This window comes from Phaenicophaeus curvirostris, chromosome 11, assembly GCF_032191515.1.
Source record: "Phaenicophaeus curvirostris isolate KB17595 chromosome 11, BPBGC_Pcur_1.0, whole genome shotgun sequence".
Taxonomy (NCBI): domain Eukaryota; kingdom Metazoa; phylum Chordata; class Aves; order Cuculiformes; family Cuculidae; genus Phaenicophaeus; species Phaenicophaeus curvirostris.
The window spans coordinates 3740831-3754528 of record NC_091402.1 but is presented as its reverse complement, the minus strand read 5'-3'; the positions used below and the strand labels follow the sequence as shown (position 1 = coordinate 3754528).

Genomic DNA, 13698 nt, shown 5'->3' with positions numbered 1-13698 from the left:
TCACTATCCATCCCCACAGGCACAGTGCACACCATTACCAAGGTAACTGCACTTTTAATTAGTGCTTTTTGCACAGATTACAGGTTTTGATAGCCATTTGAACAAGCATTAAAACCCAATGCACAACAGCCATGCAATGTGCACACCTGACAGTGACAAATTCCTAGAGCCCATTCACTCGCAACCACTCAGACCATCCTCTCCTATCATTCATTTAATGCCAAAAGACACTTTCAATTACTTTAACTTTTTCCAAGACTGGCAAAAAGCCTGTTAAATGTCTCAGCCTGTCTCCTTAAGGAATGCTGAAACTGGTAATGATGAAGCCTGAAAGTTTGCAGGATCCAAAGCTAAACTCCCCTCAGTACAGAGTTTAGGCGCCCTGCACTTTCCCTTACTGCTTAAACAAACACCGAAAGCTTTTAAAGAAAATGTAAATACAGCTCCCACTCCCAACACACACACTGCCATTTTTATCCACAGGACTGATTAACAGTCACACTCATGTTTAATGAAATTCATATACGAAGGCAGAACGCCACAGAAGAAAACCAAGAATCCATTTCAAAATGAACACATTCATTAGAAAATACAAGCTTTAAAAGATGCTTACAAGAAAAGTTTCCATCTCTGACACAAAGATACTAAATTTAACCATGGCCTTATCTCAGTTCCCCCATCATGCAGTAATTCTCTACTGATTAGATATTGCACGAGTGACCAGTTGTCTTGGGGGGACGACACCACACCAAACAAGTGTCTACTGTGAATCACAGCAGTACTTTTTAAAGCTGCTTTTCACAGCAGGACAACAGAAATAGGACTCAATGATCCAGTAGGTCCTTTCCAACCTGGTGATTCTACGATTAATAAATAAAGCTGTGACCACTATAAACATAGACAAAGGGTGTGAGCTAGGCTCAGACTAACAACCCAAGCACATTTCTCATACTCCTGCAAGGTTAGGTTCTTCATTCAAATGTCCTTCATTAAGAGATCAATGCCAAAAAGTCAGCTCCCTCCTAACAGAACTGCAAAAAAGAATTTTAAACATTAACAGGAGGAAATGTTATTGTTCAAGGGGAAAAAAAAAGTAGCCCATAAAAACAACACTGAAGGATTATATATACAGTTCCTACCTCAGTTGTTTTCATCTTGGAAGTATCTTTTCCCATCTGTTTCTCTGAACCACTCATTTCTTAATTATTACTTCTGCCATTATGCTGCTGATGGAACTTTAAAGTATTTAAGGAAAGAAAGAACACTGGTTTTCCAGCAACTGGGCTCTACAGTAAGAAGGGCTCAGGGAACACAATCCTCAGTCTAACACATTTTCAGATTGATTAATCCTTCACAAAATTAATGCCTTTTCTACATTTAAGAGTCACTTCAGAGTAAAATCTTAGTTAGCAAGCATATACCAAGTTTACAAGGCTGTTCTTCGGGCTCTGGCCTGCAGTACCTGTGCCTCTGGCTGCTCTGTACCTCCTTCTCCTCTGCCAATTAGAATGGCTCCACACTACTTTTTCCCACTATTTTGAAAGAGAGCTGTTTGGTTTGTCCTTTCCACACAGAACACTCCCATGTCAGCCATCCGTCCCTCTCCACGTGACATGTCTACCAATTTCACACAGAGCTCTGTACATTTCCCTGCAAAATCTGAACTCCTCCATTATGGAAACAAAAGCACTGAACACTCCGCTTGTAAAACAAAAATGCAGCAGGTGTTTCTGAGCACTCAATCACAACTTTTTAAGTTGTAGTTTCATCCCACTGCTGAATCTATAAAGAGTCACGGAAAGGGTTCTAGACATGCTATTAAAACAGCTATGAAAGGAAAAGGCAAGCAAGGAAATACACAAATTTTTCACATACATTTTTTACAAGTTTTGCTAGCAAAGCACCACAACTCTATGCCATGGAGTAAAACTTGATTATACTAAAAGTATAATTTTTTAATTGATAAATATTGAGAGGTGGTTACTCAATGGTCTAAACATTCTCTTAAGATTACGAAGACCATTAAAGCTGAGGTGATATTTAAAGCATTTTTATTTTTTTTATTATGGTAAATTCAAATGCATTACTAGAAACAAAAAGCACAGTGAACACTGCTTTCTTGCATCTGATTGCATCAGATCACATTATATGACACCCTTATCACACCAAGACTTCTTGTTCCTTCACAGCAGAGTCCTGCAAAGAAAGATTTAGAAAGATAGATCTCTAAAGCAGAGCTTGCACCACAGCAGAGGGGCTGTGAGTTTACATCTCTGCTGACATCACAAAGGGAAGACATTTCAGACAAGTGTTTTCTCTCCAAGTCTTCCTATCAACTGTGCATACATTCTCAGACACATGCCTATTTGCATTCTGATCTTGCTTGTGCTTGAACTGTTTCAAGTACGGATGAAAGCCCCAAACCGTGTTTACAGTCGCCTGGAACTCATCCACTTTACAGCAAGGATGAAAAAGTTACTCAAATGCCAGCAACCCACCAAATGCCCTTCCCACACAAGTTCTCAAGGACTAAACAAAAGTGGCTGAGAATCTCAGCACAAAGACTCTCTGGCCCTGTCCTCCCTCAGTGGCACAGAGTAAATGAAGGGACACCGGGGGCTGCACCCCTGGGAACACACCAGTCCTTAAAGCAACCTCCGCTCTGCTGAAGAGGAACACGGCCCGAGACTGAGTTTCCCAGGTATCTGCTGGGAGCTGCCCATTACGCAGGACAACTGTGTCCCACAGTCACTGTTGAAATGCCACTGCAAAATACCAGACAATGCCAGATTATCCACACCGTTAGGCAGAACAGGTTGTAGCTATCAACAGATTCAAGCATTAGGTGTTCTCTGCATTCACTCTGGGCAGCTTCAAACAAGCAAACTGAACTTCTTGACTGCGGGCTCAGTGCCAGAACCAGTGGTGCCACCAGGAGGCCAGTTCTTTAATTCGTAGAGCCTGAGGTACAGATCAGGGTGGGGGTCAGCAGGGAACAGGGGCAACAGCACCAAGAAAGTATTAGAAATGTCTCAAGATAATTTACTGTAAGAAGATAACAACAAATGATTCTCCTTTATACCTTACAATGAAGTGCAGGAACAGCTTGAATGTAAGTTTCTGCAATAGGAACTGATTCCGCCATGATACTACCTGAGCATCTTAGTTGCAAACTCCCTGGACAGCTCTACTGACTGAATTTTACTGTTTCCTATGCACCAGGATTTGTAAAGAAGCCTAAAATGGCAAAAAACTGCATGTAATTAGAAATCACAGATCATATACAAGAAAAATTACCTAGCCTATGTCAAACATTTACTGTCTTGAGCGTCTGCAAAAACAAATTACACCCCATTTTAACTCTATCTCACACCACCTGACATGTCTCTTCCCACACCTCTGGAGTGGATGGACCACAGGATGGAACTGGAGGAGCAAAGCCCCTCCTGCTGTAAGAGAAGATCAGGCCTGTGACCACCTGAGGAACTTGAGCTATGTGGTCTATAAAACTTGAGGAGATGCACTCCAGAGTCCCCAGGGAACTGGCTGCTGAATCGCCAAGCCACTCTCCATGATATTTGAAAAGTCATGGCAGTCAGGGGAGGTCCCTGATGACATTGTGCCCGTTCTGGAACAGGAACTACTGATCCGTCCGCCTCACCTCTGTGCTCGGGAAGATCTTGGAACAGAACCTTCTAGAAACCATGCTAAGGCACACGAAGACAAAGAGGTGATCTGAGACAGCCAGCACAGCTTCGCCAAGGACAACCTTGCCTGGCCAACCTGGTGACCTTCTGTGATTGGAATGACTACATCAGTGGACAAGGAAAGAGCTATGGATGCCATCTATCTGAACTGCCCAAAGGCCACTAATACAGTCTCCCCAAACATCCTTCTCTAGACTGGAGATACAGATCAGATGGGTGGATTGTACAGTGGATCAGGAATTGGCTGGATGGTCAAATCCAGAGGGTAGTGGTCAATGGCTCAATGTCCTGACAAAGATCAGTGACAAGAGGTGTCCCTCGGGGGTCTATATTGGGACCAGTATCATTTAATCATCTTCCTCAATGGCACAGACAGCAGGATCAAGGGCACCCTCAGCAAGTTCGCAGGCAACACCAAGCTGAGCGGTGTGGGTGACATGTGAGGGATGAGATGTCATCCAGAGGGAACTGGACAAGCTGGAGAAGTGGGGCTGTGTGAACCTCATGAGTGCAAGGCCAAGTGCAAGGTCCTACACCTGGGTCAGGGCAACCACCAGTATCAACACAGGCTGGGGAATAAAAGGAATGGTGGTAAGTCCTGCGTAGAAGGACCTGGGGGTGCTGGTAGGTAAAAAGTTGGATGTGAGTTAGCAAGGATCACTCACAGCCCAGAAAACCAACTGTATCGTAGGCTGCATCCAAAGAAGCATGACCTGAAGGGTGAGGATTCTCCCTCTCTACTCCACTCTGGTGAGAGCCCTCTGGAAATACTGCATTCAGCTCAAGTTCTCAGCATAGGAAGCACATGGAGCTGTTGGAACAGGTCCAGAGGAGGGAAAGAAAAACTATCCAAGGGTCGGAGCACCTCCCATAGGAGGACAGGCTGAAAGAGTAGGGGTTGTGCAGCCTGCAGAAGATAAGGCTACGAGGTGATCTTTGAGCAGCTTCCAGTATTGAAAGGGGCTGATAAGAAAGATGGGGACAGAGTTTTTAGCAGGGCCTGCTGTGACAGGACAAGGGGCAACATTTTTTAACTAGAAAAGGGGAGATTCAGACTAAATAAAAGGAAGACATTTTTTATGAAGAGGGTGGTGAAGCACTGGTACAGGTTGTCCAGAGAGATGATGGATGCCCCAACTCTGGAAACATTCAGGTCAGGCTGGATAGGGCTCTGAGCAACCTGATCTGGTTGAAGGTGTCTCTGCTCACTGCACAAGGGTTGGACTGGATGAGCTTTAAAGGTTCCTTCCAACCCAAACCATTCTATGACTGTCATACTAAACACATCCATGAAATTAACAGTTCTGCCAAATAAATAATGGCACTTTGGTTTGGGTGGGGCTTAGCACTTTTTGTTTGAGATACAATCTCAGAAAAGTAAAAAGCCCAACCACTAGTTGTAAGATAATGTCACAGACATGATTTACATTAGGTCTGGATTATTCACAGCAGATCTGTACTTGTGTGGAAAGGCAAATGCTATTCAGAGAAGACAGGCAAATTTCAAGATCTAAAGTTCTAAACTGACTAAGGGCTCTCCCCCCACAAAATAAATATCCATGCAGACTGGCTGAAGCAGGAGCTTAAGGTAAACACACTCTTCTGATAAAGCAAACTCTGAAAGAACTGTAGGTGGCTATCAATTTTGCGGAATTACTCAAAAAAACAAAAAGCAGCGAAGAAACACAAGCACAGAGCTCAGTTGTGATAAGCTTCCCTTCCCTGAGGAGAGACCCAGGGGCCTCAGAAGAAAGAATGTGGCAGGGTAAGGAGGAAGGGAAAGATAACCAGAGTGTTATTTATACCTTTCAGTTTCCTTTGAGTGAACGAAGTCCTATGACAACGGGATGAAGCACATCATCTGTGGAAGGCAATACAAAAACAGAAGGCATTTACTATTTAATAGACAGACTTATACGCAGGCACAACACAGCACATGAATAAAAACACCATTTTGTGAATTACATGAACAGTAGAGGTGACTTATCCCACTACTGCTAGAGATTTCAGGGCCTTCTAGCCTTTCATTATTTTATGTAACATTTCAGTGTAATAAGACACACTGTGTAAGGCCAGACTACACTACCCCATCATCTCAGTCTTATTCAAGAATATAATAAAAATCTCTTACAGCTAAAACCTCACTACAGTAAAAATTAAGTGCAAGTGAATACTTTATTCTCAGACGTCAGTTCCTTCCTTACACATAGAACCCCCCTTGCTGACTCATAAATGTTATGACAACTCTTGGATCCAAAACAAAACAATAGAAAGTAAAAGAAGCTACGCCTCTGAAGGTCTGAAGGCAGTCTGTAGCACACATATAAGATGTAAGAGCAAGGATTTCTAGGGAAGCTGAAGAAGTATTGACTGAAAGACTAGAAACTTGGATTAGTTAGAGCAAGAAGCATAAGTCAAACATACAAAAACATTCTCTAGATAGTAAATGGCAAAAGGCTTTCTTACCAGAAGTTCCCATCCTAATTAATGATTCCTAAAACAATCCCATGCAGGGATGCTTAGGGAAGGCAAAGATGCAATCCAGTCACGGTGACTGACACTGGAAGGGACCTCTCAAGATGATTTAGTTCAAACCCCTTCTCAAGCAGGGTCAGCTACAGCAGGCTGCCCAGAACCACGCCCGCTGGGTTTTGAGCATCTCCAAACACACATTCAGCCTTTCTGTGCAATCTATTCTAGTGTTTTACCACCACAGTAAAAAAAAGTGGTTTCTCATGTTCAGATGGAGATCTGCATGTTTAAATTTGTGCTCACTACCCCTTCTGCTGTAACTGGGCACTAGTAAGAACTTTGGTGTCCCCTTCTTCATTCCCTCCCATCACTCTGTTTACACACATTAACAAGATCCCTCGCAAAGCCTTCCCTTCTACAGGCTGAACAGTCTCAGCTTCCTCAAGTCTTACCTTACATGAAGTACAAGAAAGTACACAAAAAACAACCCAGAAGAGATCTTGTATTGCTTGCTCACATTCAGTTAGAAGTATCCTCTTTCATGGAAGGAGGCAGCACAAAAAAAAAAAAAGCTGTTATGAGCTTCCCCAAGACAACAAACACCCAAAGGCTAACAAGAAACCAGAGGAATGCTTCAGGATCTCCACTCTGAGCTACCTCATAATTTTAAAACTAAAACCCACTTAGAGCCTGAACTGCCCATTTACACCACCTACCAACTCTTGTACCTCTCTAAGTCAAATATCTAGGAATGTGACATACAAAATATTGCGAGGACAGGGGGAAAAAAAAAAAAAAAATCAAGGATACAGTTATGATCCTCACATTTAGCTAGGAGATTAAAAGATCTGAAGAAACCAGTTCCTGAGCAAAACGAGCAAAAAACTGAGTTGAAAAGGACAAACTTTGAGAAATTAATCCAGTCAGGATGATGGAGGACATTAAATGAAAACAAGCAAAGAAAATTGATGGGGACAGGTAAAAGTTTTATAAACTGAAAATCTACAGTATTTTTAGTGTAGTATCAGCCAGAAGAAAAAGTAATCACGTCTACAAATCAAGAAGAGATGGCATAGCGGAAAACAAGTGTGATGGGTTAAAGAAGCAGCAATTACAATACCTGCAACCAAAGCAATAGCTGTAAGGGAGTAAAAACTAAGTACTTATTCTTGACAGACAGCAGATACACAAAAGCACAAATCAGTAAGAACTTCACTAGCAGAACTGGCAACAAGGAGGGCTTAAGAAGCGACTGAGCAAAAATACCAGCTGTTATTGCAGATGCGAGATTCAATCAAACCCGAGAAGTTGAATTGTTCACCTAAGACAAAGGCAAAACCAAGGGAGAAGAAAATGACTCTGTCCTGGAGGAAGTCTGCCTCCTTGCAGGATTTCCATCCGAGATTCCCCAGCACGAGAACAGGAGCAAAGGAAGCAGGTGTTCCGTGCGGGGAATGCTGAGCCACACAAGCTGACCACGCACCTTCAGCATCAAACCACTTACTGGCTCCGAAAAATTAACAGCTCTGCTACAGAACACACCTAACCGCACAAACAGCCAGAATGAGAGTGTGAAGCAGTTATCAAATGACAACTTTGTGTTTCAGGGTTGTCAAGTCCCTTTTGAGTAAGGTGCTGATGGTTCTAGAAAATACACTGGACAACACCACATTTAAGATCAGGTAACCAAAAGCCCCACCCTGTGATTCAGGTGGTCACACACCTGTACATGCAACATCCTATGCTTCAAGTTTGGTGAATACAGCACTCTGCCACTGGCAGTGCCAGAAATCTGTCCCCAGAAAAAGGTACTACATTAATTTTCTATTGTGCAAAGGAACCAACAACTTTAAATGTAATCAAAACCAGCAAGGCTTTTTAGAAGTTATGAGAAAAAAACCTCCTACTGCACTTGAACTCGCATTGTCTACTTAAAATCTGCATATAAGAAACTCAGAAAAAGAAAACACTCAATATACAAAGGAAACAAAATATTGAAAAACCCTGTCAGACATAAAATATGCAAAAGTGAAACAACATCTTGCAGTCACAGCAGCTGTGTTATTTGTGGTGACAGAAGGAAAAATATTTTCCAAAGTGAGGCAATTTCAGCTTCAAAACGCCTGATAATTTTATTGAAAATTTTCTTTAGAGCATACAGTACTTCTGTAAAACTAAATAATTCCAGGTACCGTCCCGCAATTTAACATCGCAAGGGCAGATCTTACTGGAATAGGTAAAAATAGCACCAGTGAACATGCCAAAGGAGAGTCTTTCCACTATATGGACAGCGCTTAGGTTGCAACATCAGCTGGCTCTCTTTTTATAACCTCCTGATTGCCAGCAAACAAGTTACACAGTCAACTTAAAAGGTTGGAGAAATCTAAGAGTAAGCTCTGGAACTGGCTTTCAGCTGAAATCAATCCACTCTATCACTCTGACACGCACACTTTGTTTCAGCATGCTATTATTGCCTGAGTAAGCTTTATACTTGCTCTGAAAGCATTTAACACAGAAGAATGACGTAATTCAGAATACAGTTTATTTTTTTGTTAAACGTCAGCATAAAATTAGAGGCTTGCACACTTTGTTGTTTCTTTTGGCTGCAACAGGCTCTGGAAGCGACTTAACTCGCTGCATTCTCTCACAGCCTTGCATGTGCCATCCCCTCCCGTGAACCGTTCTGGCCCGGTTCTGCCAATGCACCCCTCAGCAGCCACCCCAGCACAAGCCCCTCCCCAGCACTCAGCTCTAGGTGAGTTTTTTCCATGTTTCCATATAAAGAGAACGACTGTCGCAACAGGAACATTTGAAGCTGCTAGAGCAGTGATGGAGCCGAGACAGAAATGCTGTTTTACTAGAAGAAATCCACACTCCTTTGCCAGCAGCCTGACTTGGAGACAACTGGAATTGCTTGGCTTTCTCATTAGCACCAAGGGAAAGCAGTACCCTCCCATCTCCACCACCACAAACAGGTTTCTGCCTGCTCAGCCTTCAGATCGGTATTGATTGGACACGGCTTTCCAAAGGGAGGGAAGCAGGGAGGGGAAAGACAGCTATCAAAAGCAGGATGTCACTTAGCTTGCACACTCACTGTTACACTTTTTCACTCTAAGAAAAACTGAATGATCACCAACATACTTAACACCTTAAGTCTGAAAGCCCTGCTGTAATCAAAAATGTTTGTTATTTGCACGCAGTGGCCCCAGTACTGCATGCCTATATGCAGAAAGGTCTCATGCAAGTTCAAGAGGAGAGTTCAGACACATCTGCCATGCTTAATGCACAAGTGTTACAATACAGACCTTAGAAAAAAAAAAAGCATAAAAAAACCCTAAAACATAAAATTACAAGAAGTGCACAAATAAAGAACTGGTAAAAAAATGAGCTTAAGAAATGGATTAGATCTGAAGGATTAAAATTCTATCAGAAATTATCAAAATAAGGAAAATATTTACCTGACAGTAATCTTGGCATTAATAATTGTTAGGGGAATTCTGAACTTCTGGAATCCTATGAAAAGGTTTTATATAATCTGATTCTGGAGTTACACCCTATGTCATAAATGTGAGCAACTCCTAGTGAAACATATAACACATTTTCTAAAACAAAGTTAAAAAAACCCAAGTATCACTGTATATCAAAACAGTGTATATCAAAAGGTTATCACAGGATCTTTCATCTCCATATTAAGTGGAATTAAAATCCATCTTGCTTTTTTCTTGTATAAGAAATTTATAAAAGTATTTTACTTCTTATGATAATCACATGGGAATAATGTAACTGGTAGGTTTTGAGTAGCAATAAAGTAAGAATTTTTTAAAATCATTAAAATATAACTAGCATTTTTTTCTTCCCAGCAATGCTGTCACCACAGAAGCTTCCAGTTTTAACAGTCCTCCCTACATTGGCTCTGTGACTTTGCACGACGATTCCCATGTGTTCCTACATTTCTGGACCAATTCCATGCCAACACAAGGGAGCACATGTAACAACCTGTTTCACTATGCTTCCCTCAGTTTCACGAAGAAACACTCGTGCACAATATCACGTGTAGTTTGTTCTACACACGGGAAGTCATGAAATAAAGCAAAAAAGGATGATAATTTATTTGTTTGTCCAAAAAGCAGTCACAGTGGGGGAAACACTTCATCTCTTCCATAGGTAGTGAGGGAATAAAGAGCACAGTGCCTTTTGTGGTACACTAACAGACCGAAAAGACCACTCTAGAAAATCCTGAGGGCATGACTAGATTTTGAGCAAACACTGCTAATGACTGAGAATAGAGGAAGAAAGTGGAATATGCAAAACTAGCTCAAATGACTGACAGAGTTGACACACACTGGAAGCAAATGACTAGCAAAATAAAGGACATTACAGAAAAATAGAAAGGAAGATTAGTCATACATTAATGATTCTCAAAATATACCTAAACATTCAAAGAGCATCCTTCTCCCCTCTGTGCGCTACCTTACGCCTCCCTCTTGCTAGTCTCCCCAGCTAGCTCCCAAAACACTCATTTTCAAAACGCCAGCTTGTTCTATAGTGAAAAAAAAATTATGTAACAGAAGACTATAATGGGGACTCTGAGTGATTTTCTAAAGTCTAAACCTCTGAGCCAGCTTTAATTCATATGGTTAACCCCATGCCACACCCAGCTGCAAGTCAGTGAAGCAACCTCCCTCCAGCTTCTGAACTAAAAATATACAAGATGTCTCAACTGTCCTTAACTGATACTACGTATTTCAATTGGAATGCAATATTAATTAACACGCTTTTGTCAGCTGTTTGACAGAAATGAAATATTTTAGGGTCAAACCAATCGCAAGCACACAGCATAAACTGAAACGAAGCAATGAAATGCAGCAGTGAGAGAACAGGCAGCTGTATCATAATCAACTCAACATCTCCAGAGCCGCAACACAGCGAGAGAAATGATTCCACACAGTAACGAAACCAAGAACAACAACAACATAAAAAGGGGCTTGTATCAGAAGAGCTGGAGATACAGGTCCCATGCGCAGATTCCCAGATAGAGCAGAGCAAGCAAGGCAGAGTCACTGGCAGAGCCACCACAAGCACAGTTTATTTGCAAGGCAATGCTAAAACTCCTTTGCCTGAAGTTAAAAAGCAGTCAGCTTTGATTTAACTGTGCCACCACTGCTCAGCTTCATTTATGCAAATGTGCAGGATACGTTTGGAACATGCACAGGAGAAATGGCAGGACAGAGACACACCTGCAACTGCAAATAAACCCGATGACCTGCATTTGCCACCCTATCGTCCTACACAAATCCAGAGTCTCTCTGCATTAAAAGCTTAGCTCTAAAAAGCCTGGCATTCTCTATAAACAAGCAAAAAGTTCTGGAAAAGATACAATCCAACCACACTGACTACATCACTTAAAACCCTGAAAGAAAGGATATTAATTTATGCAAACATTCTATGCACTATCAGTTATAATTCTTAGCTCTGAAATCCACCAAGAAAGTGCTTTCCTCATTTACAAATGACTGGAGAACAGCGCTTTGTTTACCCTCACCGCCTGCATGCGCTGCAGCATTTCAGTACAGAAGAGGACCATGTTCTACTGAACTGCAAAAGGTCAGCACATGCTGCTGCAGTAAAACCAACTTTGTGTGAGGCAGATGACATTTATAGTACAAACACAATATTCAAGTCACTAGAGGAATAAATGCGCACCAGCTGCTTTTCAAAGCAAAATGGTTGTTTACTAAAAAATAGCGTACACAGAAAGAGCCAACAGAGCACTGAGAATTACCCACAGAACTTGGTCCAAACAGAAGAACTACACACCTGGATTACCTGTGCAGGACAACATACAGAGTAAGCCTATCTACTTCGTGCTGTCCCAAAGCTCACAAGTAACGCACGCTCACTGCTGAAAGACCTTGTTCCCTTGTCATAAAGCTGGCACTTTTTCCCAATTTCCTAGTGTTACATCAACTCCTCTTTCAATTCATTTCTAGAGCTGACAAAATGTTTCCACAACCTTATTCAACACACAGCGGCTATAATTCACACCAGAACATACTGAAGGGCTTTGCATAAGCTGTAACACAAAACCAACCCAAATCAGTACAGTGCAGATGTAATGTGCCTGCATTTAAACTTATGTGAAACGTACTGAAATTGTGCTTAAATTGTCCTTGAAATTTCTGTCAAATCACAAGTTTTAACCTTGCTTTTTGTTAATGTCCCCAAATAAATGGCTTCTGCCATTTGACGCTTTCACAAGAAGCAGAACACTCGCTTCTATTTCTCTTCAGAGTCACACAGTCTTTAGATTTCTGCATTTTTAAGGTGAGCATGGCCCAGGAACTTGTTTCTTACAAAACAATCACCCTTTTCAGTTATTCATTTGTTTCAAGCTAACCTGCACGGCAGTTTTGGAAATCCCACTGCACAAAACCACATTTCCCTTGTTCCCGAGGCAACTGGTTTGATGGGATCATGCCACCCAACTGTCCTCCCACCTCTCCTCCAGCAGCTCCGGGGTGTATCAACTTATGTGAGCCAAACAGTTCGGCAGAAGCATCAAGAATGTGAACTTCCTACAGGCTAAGGAAATACGACGCCAAAATATGGAACAATCCTTTGCTCTCCTGGCCTCTTCATCATCCAGGGCACCACGGCACAGACCTTTGTGTGCCAACTGCAGTAGCAAGAGCCTATGGCACCAAGGAGAAGCCTCCCTCCTTGTTCATCTGGGAGGCCAAAAGGGAGACCAGAACGTCAAAACAGAGCAACAGGAGAAGGAGAAAAAGCCTGGAGGGTGTTTAAGGAAGGCTGCAATGACAGTGGGGAATCAAGGGGTGCCAGCGGTATCACAGAAGCTTGGCAAAGGGGCTGACAGACGGTGGCACGGAACAGAAAGACATCAAGTTTGCAGCAGAGCTGATCAGGGATACCGATACAAACCTTCACTGAACCAGACTTCATTAGTTCATTCGCTCTCAAAAGTTTATTAGGAATATAAAAATAACTTAAAACATGCTGTATCCACACAACACGAAAGTTTATTTATCAGCACAGTTCCTGCATTTGGAAGTAACTGATTTTTAGGCTTATTTATACACAGGAATTTGAACTAACAGCTTTTGGTTCCCATCTCCTACAGAAGTTTTAGAACCAAAAGCTCTCATCACCTCAATTTAATTTTTTTTTCAAACACATAAAACAAGGAAAACTTGTTTTTTCCTAAAGTCCCGGCTTCCCAACAGTAGAGGAGCCAAGTAAATAAACTGGGGGGGAAGAGAGGAGTATACGTCCCAGAAGAAACTCGTGCTGATTTAGCACACCAAGAAGTGCTGACCAATGATTTCTGTGGGTCATTTTTGTGGTTTATACAATATGAGTTATTTTAATAACTTGTAGTAAGTTCAGGCCCTGAGACAGCAGTAATTTCATATGTAATTTGAATAGACTTTGTTGTTATTAAAGAACAAAAAGTGGAAAATTTTATGTACACACCAAAGGCATTTAACTGAAAAACATA

General features: G+C 41.8%; 1 protein-coding gene across 3 annotated transcripts in view; it reads right to left on the bottom strand.

Annotated features, from left to right (window-relative positions):
• RAF1 (Raf-1 proto-oncogene, serine/threonine kinase) overlaps window positions 1–13698 on the bottom strand; it is an 82641-nt gene that overhangs the window by 26641 nt on the left and 42302 nt on the right. For 2 of the 3 annotated variants that reach the window (XM_069865681.1, XM_069865680.1), the window contains exon 2: window positions 5513–5568. The exons of the other annotated variant lie outside the window; for it this stretch is intronic. The gene's annotated coding sequence lies outside the window, so the exon portion shown is untranslated. The remainder of the gene's footprint in view (window positions 1–5512; window positions 5569–13698) is intronic. 3 annotated transcript variants of the gene reach the window in all.